Here is a 9,962-nt window from a genome sequence, read left to right as displayed (position 1 = left end):
TATAATTAGACACCTTGTATTTGAAGAGTAACATATTAATATTCCTATAGGTGCTATTGATTTTGTTTGGAACCCTATTTCTCATCTTGTTCATGATGCAATAGATCAAGATAATGTCGGGGAACCTCCTATTCAATGAATTGTTCCAAAAGAACAAATTTTACCACCTTAAGAACCAATGCCATTAAAAAATTCCATTAGAGAAAATGAGAAGTACAATGCCAGATGATTACATTTTTCGAAGAACACGAGGATGATACTAAAATGATGAAAGATGATCCAATCAACTTCCCTCAAGTTATGGAAAGTGCAAACTCTCAAAAGTGGATCGATACCATGAATAAAAAGATCAAGTTTATAAAAGACAATGATGTCTGGAATCTTATTCCATTGTCAGAAGGAGCGAAATTTATTGGTTGTAAATGGATATTTAAGATAAAAAAGAATTTGAATAGCAATGTAAAAAGGTACAAAGCTTATTTTGTCGCAAAAGGTAGAAGGCACTGACTATAAAAAGACTTTCTTTTCAATTTCTTCAAAGGACTCTTTTAGGACTATAATGATATTAGTGATGTCTTTCAATCTTGGGTTATATCAGATGGATATAAAAACAATGTTTCTTAATGGTAACATTGATAAGACAATTTATATGGTGCAGTCAAAAAACTTTGTACCAAGAGATTTAAAAAATATGGTTTGCAAACTTAAAAAATCTATTTATGACTTCAAACAAGCATTTCGATAATGGTGTTTTAAGTTTCATCGAGTAATCATCTTATTCAATTTTGAGATGAATTTGGTCGATGAGTGTATATACTATAAATTCTGTGAGAGCAAATATATTTTTCTAGTATTGTATGTTGATGATATTTTGCTTGTGAGCTATATAGACTTTTTGTATGAAACCAAAAGATTTTAGTTAAGAATTTTAAGATGAAAGTGTGCTAAGTACACAGATACACAGGAATTGCTCTCGAGGTATTTTTGAAATATCATAAAAGAGCCATATTTAAAAGATCCTCAAAAAATATGGCATGCAAAATTGCAAATCAGGTAACACCTTTGGGGTTAAGAGACATAAGTTTAGTTTCAATCAGTGTCATAAGAATGTTTTTTAGGGAAAAGAAATGCAAAAGATTCCTTATGCATCAGCAATAGAGAGTCTAATATATGTTCAGGTCTATACGCATCTGAATATTGTACACATTATTGGATGTCAGGTAGATATTTAAACAATTCAAGATTAGACCATTGGAAAGCAACCAAATGGATATTGCAGTATTTATAAAAAACAAAAGACTACATGTTCACATATCGAATGTCAAATGAACTCGAAATCATTAGGTATACTAATTCCAATTATATTGGATGTCAAGATAGTATGAAATCAACATCAAACTATATCTACTTATTGGCTAGAGATGTCATATCTTGGAAGAGTGCTAACCAGTCTCTTATAAACTCTTCTATTATGGTAGTAGAGTTCATAACTTACTATGTAGTGTCCAATAATGGAATTTCCATGCAAAATTTTGTTACAAGATTACATGTAATAGATGGTATTGAAAAATCACTCAAATTATTTTGTAACAATAAGTCAGCAGCTCAAAATTCTAATAATAATAGGAGATCAACAAAATCGAAATATATAAACATCAAGTTCCTGACTCTTAAAGAAAAATTCAGAATGAATAGTTGTCTATAGAACATATTGGAACAATCTCCGTAATTGCGAATCCGCTTACGAAAAGATTGAAATCCAAAATATTTTATGAGTACACTGCTCATGTCATTAAATGATATTTAGTTTTAATTGGGATTTGTTATTCTAAATGCCTTTACAGCATTGATTTTTTAGTTATTAATGTTTTAAAGGTATTTTTTGCATAATTAAAGTTTTGGCTTATTCACACTCTGATTTTTTTTTTTTTTTGGTATGGTTTGATCTTACAAGAGTTTAAGGTGGATGGATCAGTTAGAAAAGCCGCTTTGATCCTATATTGGTGTAACAAAGGCTGCTTTGCAATGCATTGATCCTATGTTATTGAATTGGTTGTTGATACATTTTGATAATGACAACAAAATTGAATTCATGCGGTTATTTTGTAAAACATAATTATAAAATTACACATATAGTCCAAATAAGAGATTGTTGGATCTTTAATCCAACATTGAATTTATATGTAAATAATTATACATTATAAACTATTAATAAGATTAAATTCAATTAAAGTGATCAATTGTAATTTGGATTTTAATGTATCTAATAGGATATGAGTTTTTAATGTGTAGAGATTTAAGGGTAATTTGTATTTTTATGATGGGTTGAAATAGAAATATCAAAAGATAATAGGGAAATTATTTATAAGTAGAATTATGGTCTCCATATCACATGTATTCTTTTGTAATATCACATAATAGTTCTTCCTCGATATTCTATCGTCAAAAAAAATATCAAAGAGAAACTAAAACACTTTCTCAAAGGATTATATGTTGAACTGGAAGGTCATTCCAAAATCGAACGATTCAAGTAACAATCAGTCACTATAAATCCAAATATGCCCTCAAGATTTTTCTGTTCATTTATTTTTTAGTAATCACCATTAAGTATTCTGGACTCAATAAGACTTGGTTTCCACCAAAGGTAAATTTTTATCAACCATTAACACTATTGCCCAAGAATTAGTGGTGAAACAAGAGGGTCTATGATTTGCTTTGGTGCATTCATTAGAGTAACTGGATTCCCTTTCTTTCGTCAACCGGTTAATTTGAATATTTAGTATAAAAACTACCCTGGTTGACTGTAGAACAAACACCGTAATATTATACTGCTCCATTGTTGAAATTGTAACTTTTTATTATTAAAATTATTATTCAAATACATGACCAAATATATATAAGAAGAAAATCTGGAGTAATGAACATCAAATTCACACAACTTACAAAGTCCTCACCAGAAATTAAAGCAGAAACAGCGACTGGAGATTGTAAGGCCCTGTTATGTTGGGAGGCCCTCCCCACATCGCCTCCGCAGACTGCAAGTTCGCCGCTTCAGTTGGATGATTAGCGTCGAAAAATAAATAATCTTTGGGATTATCACATAGCTCGTATTCTTTCATTCCTCTCTTTCCTCCGCAGCTAAAATATCCTCGGAATGGCCCGCTACCACAGCAAGCACTCTTCACTTCCTTAAAACCTTTTTTAAGTAATCAACGAATAAAATGTTACTCAACTACCTTTGCTAATTGTTAGCAGTATTATACTACTATTTTAAAAAAGATCTAGAGATGCCACTAATTCTGCAGACATTTCTCTGCATCTAATATGAAAGATTGTAGTACTTAAGAATTTTCCCCATCATTCGTGAAAGTGTTCAAGAACATACCGAATTTGGACGGATTTTGTACTGTCGCGATGGAAGCTGTGAAGACGTCAAAATACGAGTACTTAAAATCTTTGAGCCGTTTTTGTAGCAACTGGAGTTTTTGGGAAAGCAATACGTTGTGTAATTTAGCCAAAGCTGTGACCTGTTCCACGCACTCTCCATTTCCTCCCGCGGCCACATTGGCTGCTCTAAGCCTTGGCAAACAGCCTAAAGGGCCCAAATTTAAAATCCCGAATTTTCTTCCACCTTCCCCGTGAATTTTCTGTCAGTCAATTAACAATGGGATTAGATACATGGATATTAAACACACTATGCCAAAAGGCAACATATAGGGAAGGGGCGAGAAGGGAAAAAAAATGTGGAAATGGGGATTACAAATTGTATTTTACTTCATTTCGGGTAGATTAGTAATTTTATATTTTGTTACACTATTTCTTAACTTAGTTACACCAGATTCGAACTTTTATTATACCATTTTCAACCCAATTACATCAAAGGGTAAATTTGTCGAAAATGAAACTTGTGAAACCCCATCCACATATTTGAGATGGTTTGTGATAATCAAACTGGTACTTCAATGCGAGAAACATAAACACTAAACCATTGGTATAACGATGTTTCAGTTACGGCACTAAAAAGTTAAGTTTAGGTAGTTTCAGTTTCGATCATTACCATATAATAGGCCCTCGACAACTTGCGATCCTTTTTTAGAGGAAATGGTACTATCAACTAAGCCAATATGTGTTGGCCTAGGAAATTCCAATATTAACAATAAAGAGTTAACAAAGTTGAAAGAGATAATAATCGAGAATGTTTTGATCTAGTAATTAAGGTTGAAATTTTGTAATTTAGAGATTCTGAATTCTTAAACCCCACATTTTCCCTACTAATTTTTCCTACTAAAAAAAAGGTTGAAAAAAGAAAGAAAATCGGAATATTACCTGAACCACCGATGTAATGTTACAAACTTATGATAATGATATTATTAGTTATATGTATTATATAATGTCTGTTAGTATATATATAATATAATTGATATTATTAATTATACTAATAATTATATATGTGTACTAATACAAATTATTAATTGGTTATACTAAATTTACTAATACATTTATACTAAATTCCTAATTACACTTAATACAATAACAAATTTTTCTTAAAAAAAGCACAAGCACAATAATGAATTAGTGATTGTATTTGTGTCAAAAGTGAAAACTTGACTACTTTAGTTATATTTATTTCATCATGTTGGATTGTATTCAAATAATTTTTGTTTGATTGTTTTTATAAATTTCAATTGCAAAATTATAATGAATAATAATTTGATGATGTGTTGATATTTTAGTACTTGATTATTTGTTAAAGTTTAACTATAATAAAATTATATAACAAATTTTTAAACTGGGCGGGGCGGGGACGGGGTAGGGGGAGCGGGAGGCGGGGGATGGGGCGGCCGCAGGGGCAGGGGGAATTTGTAGGCATCCCCCGCCCCAACCCCACCCCATTGCCATCCCTACCCTCGACCACTTGCGATCCGTTTTTAGAGGAAATGGTACTATCAACTAAGCCAATATGTGTTGGCTAAGGAAATTCCAATATTAGCAATAAAGAGTTAACAAAGTTGAAAGAGAAAATAGCTGAGAAGGTTTTGATCTAGTGATTAAGGTTGAAATTTTGTAAGTTAGAGATTCTGAATTCTTAAACCCACATTTTTCCAACTAAAAAAAAGGTTGAAAAAAGAAAGAAAATCGGAATATTACCTGAACAGCCGATGTAATGTTGCCAACCACCATTGCCACATAATCTTGTGGTGCATACAACTTAAATATACTGGAATTATTAGTCAACGGGCTCAAGTAATCCAATGCCAAACAAGTATACAGCATTTTTCACCACTCGTCTTGCGGCTCTTTTACCTATATTCAACCTCAAATGTTTCTTAGCTTTCCTAAAGTTCTTGAATTGCATTTTAAGGTCGATCACCTGAAAAATGACATGAAAAACTGACCTATTAGCAATTAGATGTGACTAAAATATTGGAATTAATTGCTCATAATCACAAGTTAATACGTACCAATCCGGTATTAGTTTCAGCAAGAGCACCAGCACCACCAGATGCAAAGTTCACGCCATTAGTCAAGAATTCATGATATCCAGTTTGCAGGTATGGTGGAATTAGAGATAATTTTGCAAATTCAGCTGCAAAAAAGTCACTACTAGCTTTAAATATATTTTAAAGATTAATCTTTTAAACACCATCATTATAAAAGTTCTCTTTAAGCACTAACAGATATAGATGCATAACGTATCAAGTATCAAATACTCTATTTGCACACTCTTTAGCACGTAAGATTAATTTGTAAACATATAGATTTTTGCAAGAAAGCGCTCTTACCTATAAAATCAGGGATAATGCGGCCATCAGTGAACCTCCCGGTTGGGAGCTTAAAAAATGTTTCTCCATAAGGCGGAAAATTTGCCTGGAAAGTAGTGGTTGTCTTAATGAAGTCATTGTTTCCAGGATCAAAAAGTGAATCACCAAAGACAAAGAGGGCAACAGGGGCTTTAGGATAAAGGCCAGGAAGGCAATTAGAGGGGATTGTAAGACTTGCAAGGAAGAAAATGCTACAAAGTGAAGTTGGATGTACGAATTTGCCATGTTTTATAACACTTGTATCTATTTTCTTTGGCGATCTTGATGCCCAGTGTCAATTATATATTTCTTCATGGGCAAGTCAATTCATAGATTAGGCAAATTGCTCAATAGTTTTTGAAGTGCCAGTTGGATTGGAATCTTCTACTGGACCTGGCTACTAGGCGAAATTGAACAACCATCTGCATAATTGCTGGCAAGTACAATAGGAAATTTAAAATGTTATAGATTGCTGAGATTATATTAGTAATTAACTAGGTGAATAATCAACGTTAAGCATTTAATTGAAAAAGTCAGCCTCTTATTAAGCCGCCAGAAGAAATAAAGAAATGTTCAAGTTAAGCACCACAAGTTAAGACCTTCATTGATGATTGATCTAACCGGGGTATTGGAAAAAGTAATGCAGAAGTCAATACATTTGGTACTCCCTTGTTTTTTTTCTGCCTTTTGTAAATAAAGAAGGAATAATTACATCTACCTCTCTTGAGGTTTGGCCAAACTATCTGCCCAAACCCCGAGGTTTAGTCAAATAACAGATACCCCGTTTAAGAAACTTCTGTTACATATCTTGGACAGAATTAGTGAAATGATTGGATGCCCAGAACACTTATGAGCTGGATCAGTACATTTTAAAAATTGGAAAAAGTAAATTTTCAAATTACTCAGCTATCTGTTTTGGAGATAAAAGGCAACAAAGGCATTCCTGCGCACCTTTGTCACTATATATTACATCAGATCCATGTTCACACACACTTTCTGATAAACTATTCTCTCCATGGTTTAGAAACTTACCCTTTGATTCTGATCATTCCACTCCAAAATAACTGAAAAATCTTCTCTGCATATCCAGAGTCCGCTACAATAGGTGCAACGAGCAAGGCTCATTTGCATTTCTATTCCTTTTTCTTTTTTGACAAAAAGCAAATTTCATTAACGGATTATTGAAAATTGTCTAATACAATTTGATTTACAAGTTAGGTTCATGAGTAAAAGATTATGTCCCACATTGGTCTGAGAGATAGAGAAATAGCGGTTAATATGTAAATAAGGGTCCGAGACCTAATGGCTTAAGTTTTTGGGTCAAAATTGGATTCCTGACTTATATATTGAGCTCTTTGATAGACTCTCTCGAGGTGTTTCTCCCTATTAAATTGGTATCAGAGTTTTAGGTTGCGAGACTGGGCTACTCATGAATAAGTGGATTCTTCTAAGAGTTGGATCGGTAAAAATTCTCTTCTTGATGGTGGACCGAAGTGTCCAAGTGCTAAAAAGTTTGGCTAGTGTTGGACCAGGTGCGCCATGGGTTTAGTAGGGGGTCTGGTTAGTGTTATACCAAAGAGTCAAAGATTTGCAGGATTCCAAAAATGCAGTTTGGATCTTGAAGAACAATGGGTCCATGTTTGGGAAAAAAGGTGACCTTAGATGATAAGTTGGGTTTGCGTTGAGTATTAAAGTGGATTCGAAAAAGGGTTTGTAAATTTAGGTTTAATGTGAGGGATACTCATGAAGGAGGAGATTTGTTAGGTTCATGAGTAAAGGATTATATTTCACATTGGTCCGAGAGATAGAGAAAGGACGGTTAATATGTAAGCAAGGATCCGAAATCTAATGGTTTAAATTTTTGAATTAGAGTTGGGTTCCTGACTTACATATTAGACTATTTGGTGGGCTCTCTCAAGGTGTTTCTCGCTATCATTACATCTCTGCGATGTTAAACATGCATTTAAAATAATAAATCTGCAATTTAATAACTAGTCCAGTAGATATGAATGATTTTGAACAAATCTGAAAAATACAAGAAAATTTCAAATTACCTTTTAATAAGATAAATCGCTGTAACTCCCTTCTGTACATATTTCAATCAACACATCTACTAATCAAATGGCTTTAAACTTCAATAACAACAATGACATCTGCTGAGATAGATGCAAGATCCAAAGACATTCTAGATTTGACAACCAGATTTGAAGTAAATTCGAATCAAGCAAAAAAATGAAGATAAAATCCATTTGGATTAACTATTTTTTGAGGTGTTTTTGAAAAATTTTACTATAGCAGAGTTTTTAGAGTATATTTTAGGATATTTTTAGGAAATATTTTGGGATATTTAAGAGTAGAAGAATTTTTAGAATATATTTTAGGATATTTTTTAAACATTAAGAAAATTTAGACTACTTTTTAGAATACTTTATAGAGTACTTTTTAAAAATTTTCATAGTATTTGAAAACTGATGATTCCAAACAGAGGAGCAATATAAAATTCTCACTATAAACTCCTAGGAGAAATAAACGAGTCTCACTAAAAAAGCTTAGCAAAGACATTATTGAAAAACATCATAAAATGGAATCCATGGAATGGTCTCCCTTGTGAAGGGGAAGGACTTCTGAGAAGATGAGAAGAAGTAGGGAGAAGTTGGAGGAACAAAGAGGTAAAGAGAAGTTTGCACTTCTGTTATATAAACTAAAGAAATCATCTGCGGCTGCGCCACATCACTGACAAAGCAGCTTCATTAATTAGATTCACAAAGTTCTCCTAATCAACAAATTCATTAGTTTCACATTCCCAGTCCTCCAATTTGAAAAGGTTCCATGAATTTCACCATTTTTTAAAACCTGCTCCACTCTTTTTTATACTCCTTTAAAAATGCATAATAATCATTTATAGCTTGACATAATTTTAACTCTTTTTCATTATTTATAGATAACCCAATCCGCTTGCTCACCTATAGGTGCATGACCTTGATAGTAAACCTGGGTTCTTGAAACCTTCACCAATACCCACAGTCCAGCTTCCACATTTGGTACATCGTCCGTTTTTCAACCTTAGATTATCAATTGGGGTACTATTCATGATGAATCCGTGCCTAATTTCACAAAAGAAAAAACTGTTCACAAAATTAAAATTTTAATTAATACCTGCTTACTAGAAAAGAAGAAATCACAGAGTTTTCATTAAAGAAATGTAAATCAAATGTGAAAAAAGAAAAAAGAAATCTACTCGAACAACTAAAAGAAAACACACTTACTAAAAATTTCGAAATTAAACAAAAAGCTCTCACTTGATCAACGCCCACTAATCATGATAACCATATAATGATTAAAAAAAAATCCAGTCTTCCATGGATTTTCAAACCCAATTTCTAAAATTCTCAAATCTTCAAAATAATTAAAAAGAAATTGCCTTGATCCTTGAATTATGAACGTTCACAAGCATGTCAGAATCTTGATTTTGATTGTCCAAAACTTAATCCACAAGTGCTTGCTTTCTTAGTTCTTCCTCCTCGGATTTAATTACCTTCGATTTTATTATTATTATTATTATTGCCTGTATTGAGCACCAGGATTGGGACTTTGGGAGAAATGAACGATATTCTTGGGACTTTGGGAGAGATGAACGATATTCTTGAACCCTGAGGCATGTTGATAAACTTTTGTGTGTAACCAATGTATAAAACGCCAAAGGGGTATTTGCAGAACAAAAAATGAGCAGGCCTATGTATGCAATGGCATCTTTGGGCTTGCACAATATTTTTTTCTTGGCATCAGATGCATCTCTAACGGCTTTAGATGTTAGGGGGTTTTTGGACAAACGTTTGTATAGTCAAGAGGTGAGACTGTAATTTAACAAAACTTCAAGGTTTGTTTAGTAACTTGGCTAAATCTCAAGGTTGAAAAATTAATGTAATTAACCCATAAAGAAATGGAAATTCCAAGGGACACTAACCTCCTACATTACAGGTTATTAGAGCAAGTAATGTTGGAAATAATGCGCTCAAAAAATTGAATTAAGATTGTATAGAATTAATTATGGCAATAAATCACTAACAAAGGCATACACATAAATTTATGAGGAAAAGCAATAGAGGAGAATATATTACTAGACTATAAACCTTTCTTAAGTCATCATGTAGCCCCAAAAAA

General features: G+C 32.7%; 1 pseudogene; it reads right to left on the bottom strand.

Moving 5' to 3' along the window:
* Window positions 1–2,857: 2,857 nt before the first annotated feature.
* Window positions 2,858–6,932, bottom strand: LOC140037923 (GDSL esterase/lipase 1-like; annotated as a pseudogene).
* Window positions 6,933–9,962: the final 3,030 nt, after the last annotated feature.

This window comes from Coffea arabica, chromosome 3c, assembly GCF_036785885.1.
Source record: "Coffea arabica cultivar ET-39 chromosome 3c, Coffea Arabica ET-39 HiFi, whole genome shotgun sequence".
Lineage (NCBI taxonomy): Eukaryota > Viridiplantae > Streptophyta > Magnoliopsida > Gentianales > Rubiaceae > Coffea > Coffea arabica.
The sequence above is the reverse complement of the archived record's forward strand: the minus strand, read 5'-3'. Positions and strand labels throughout refer to the sequence as shown.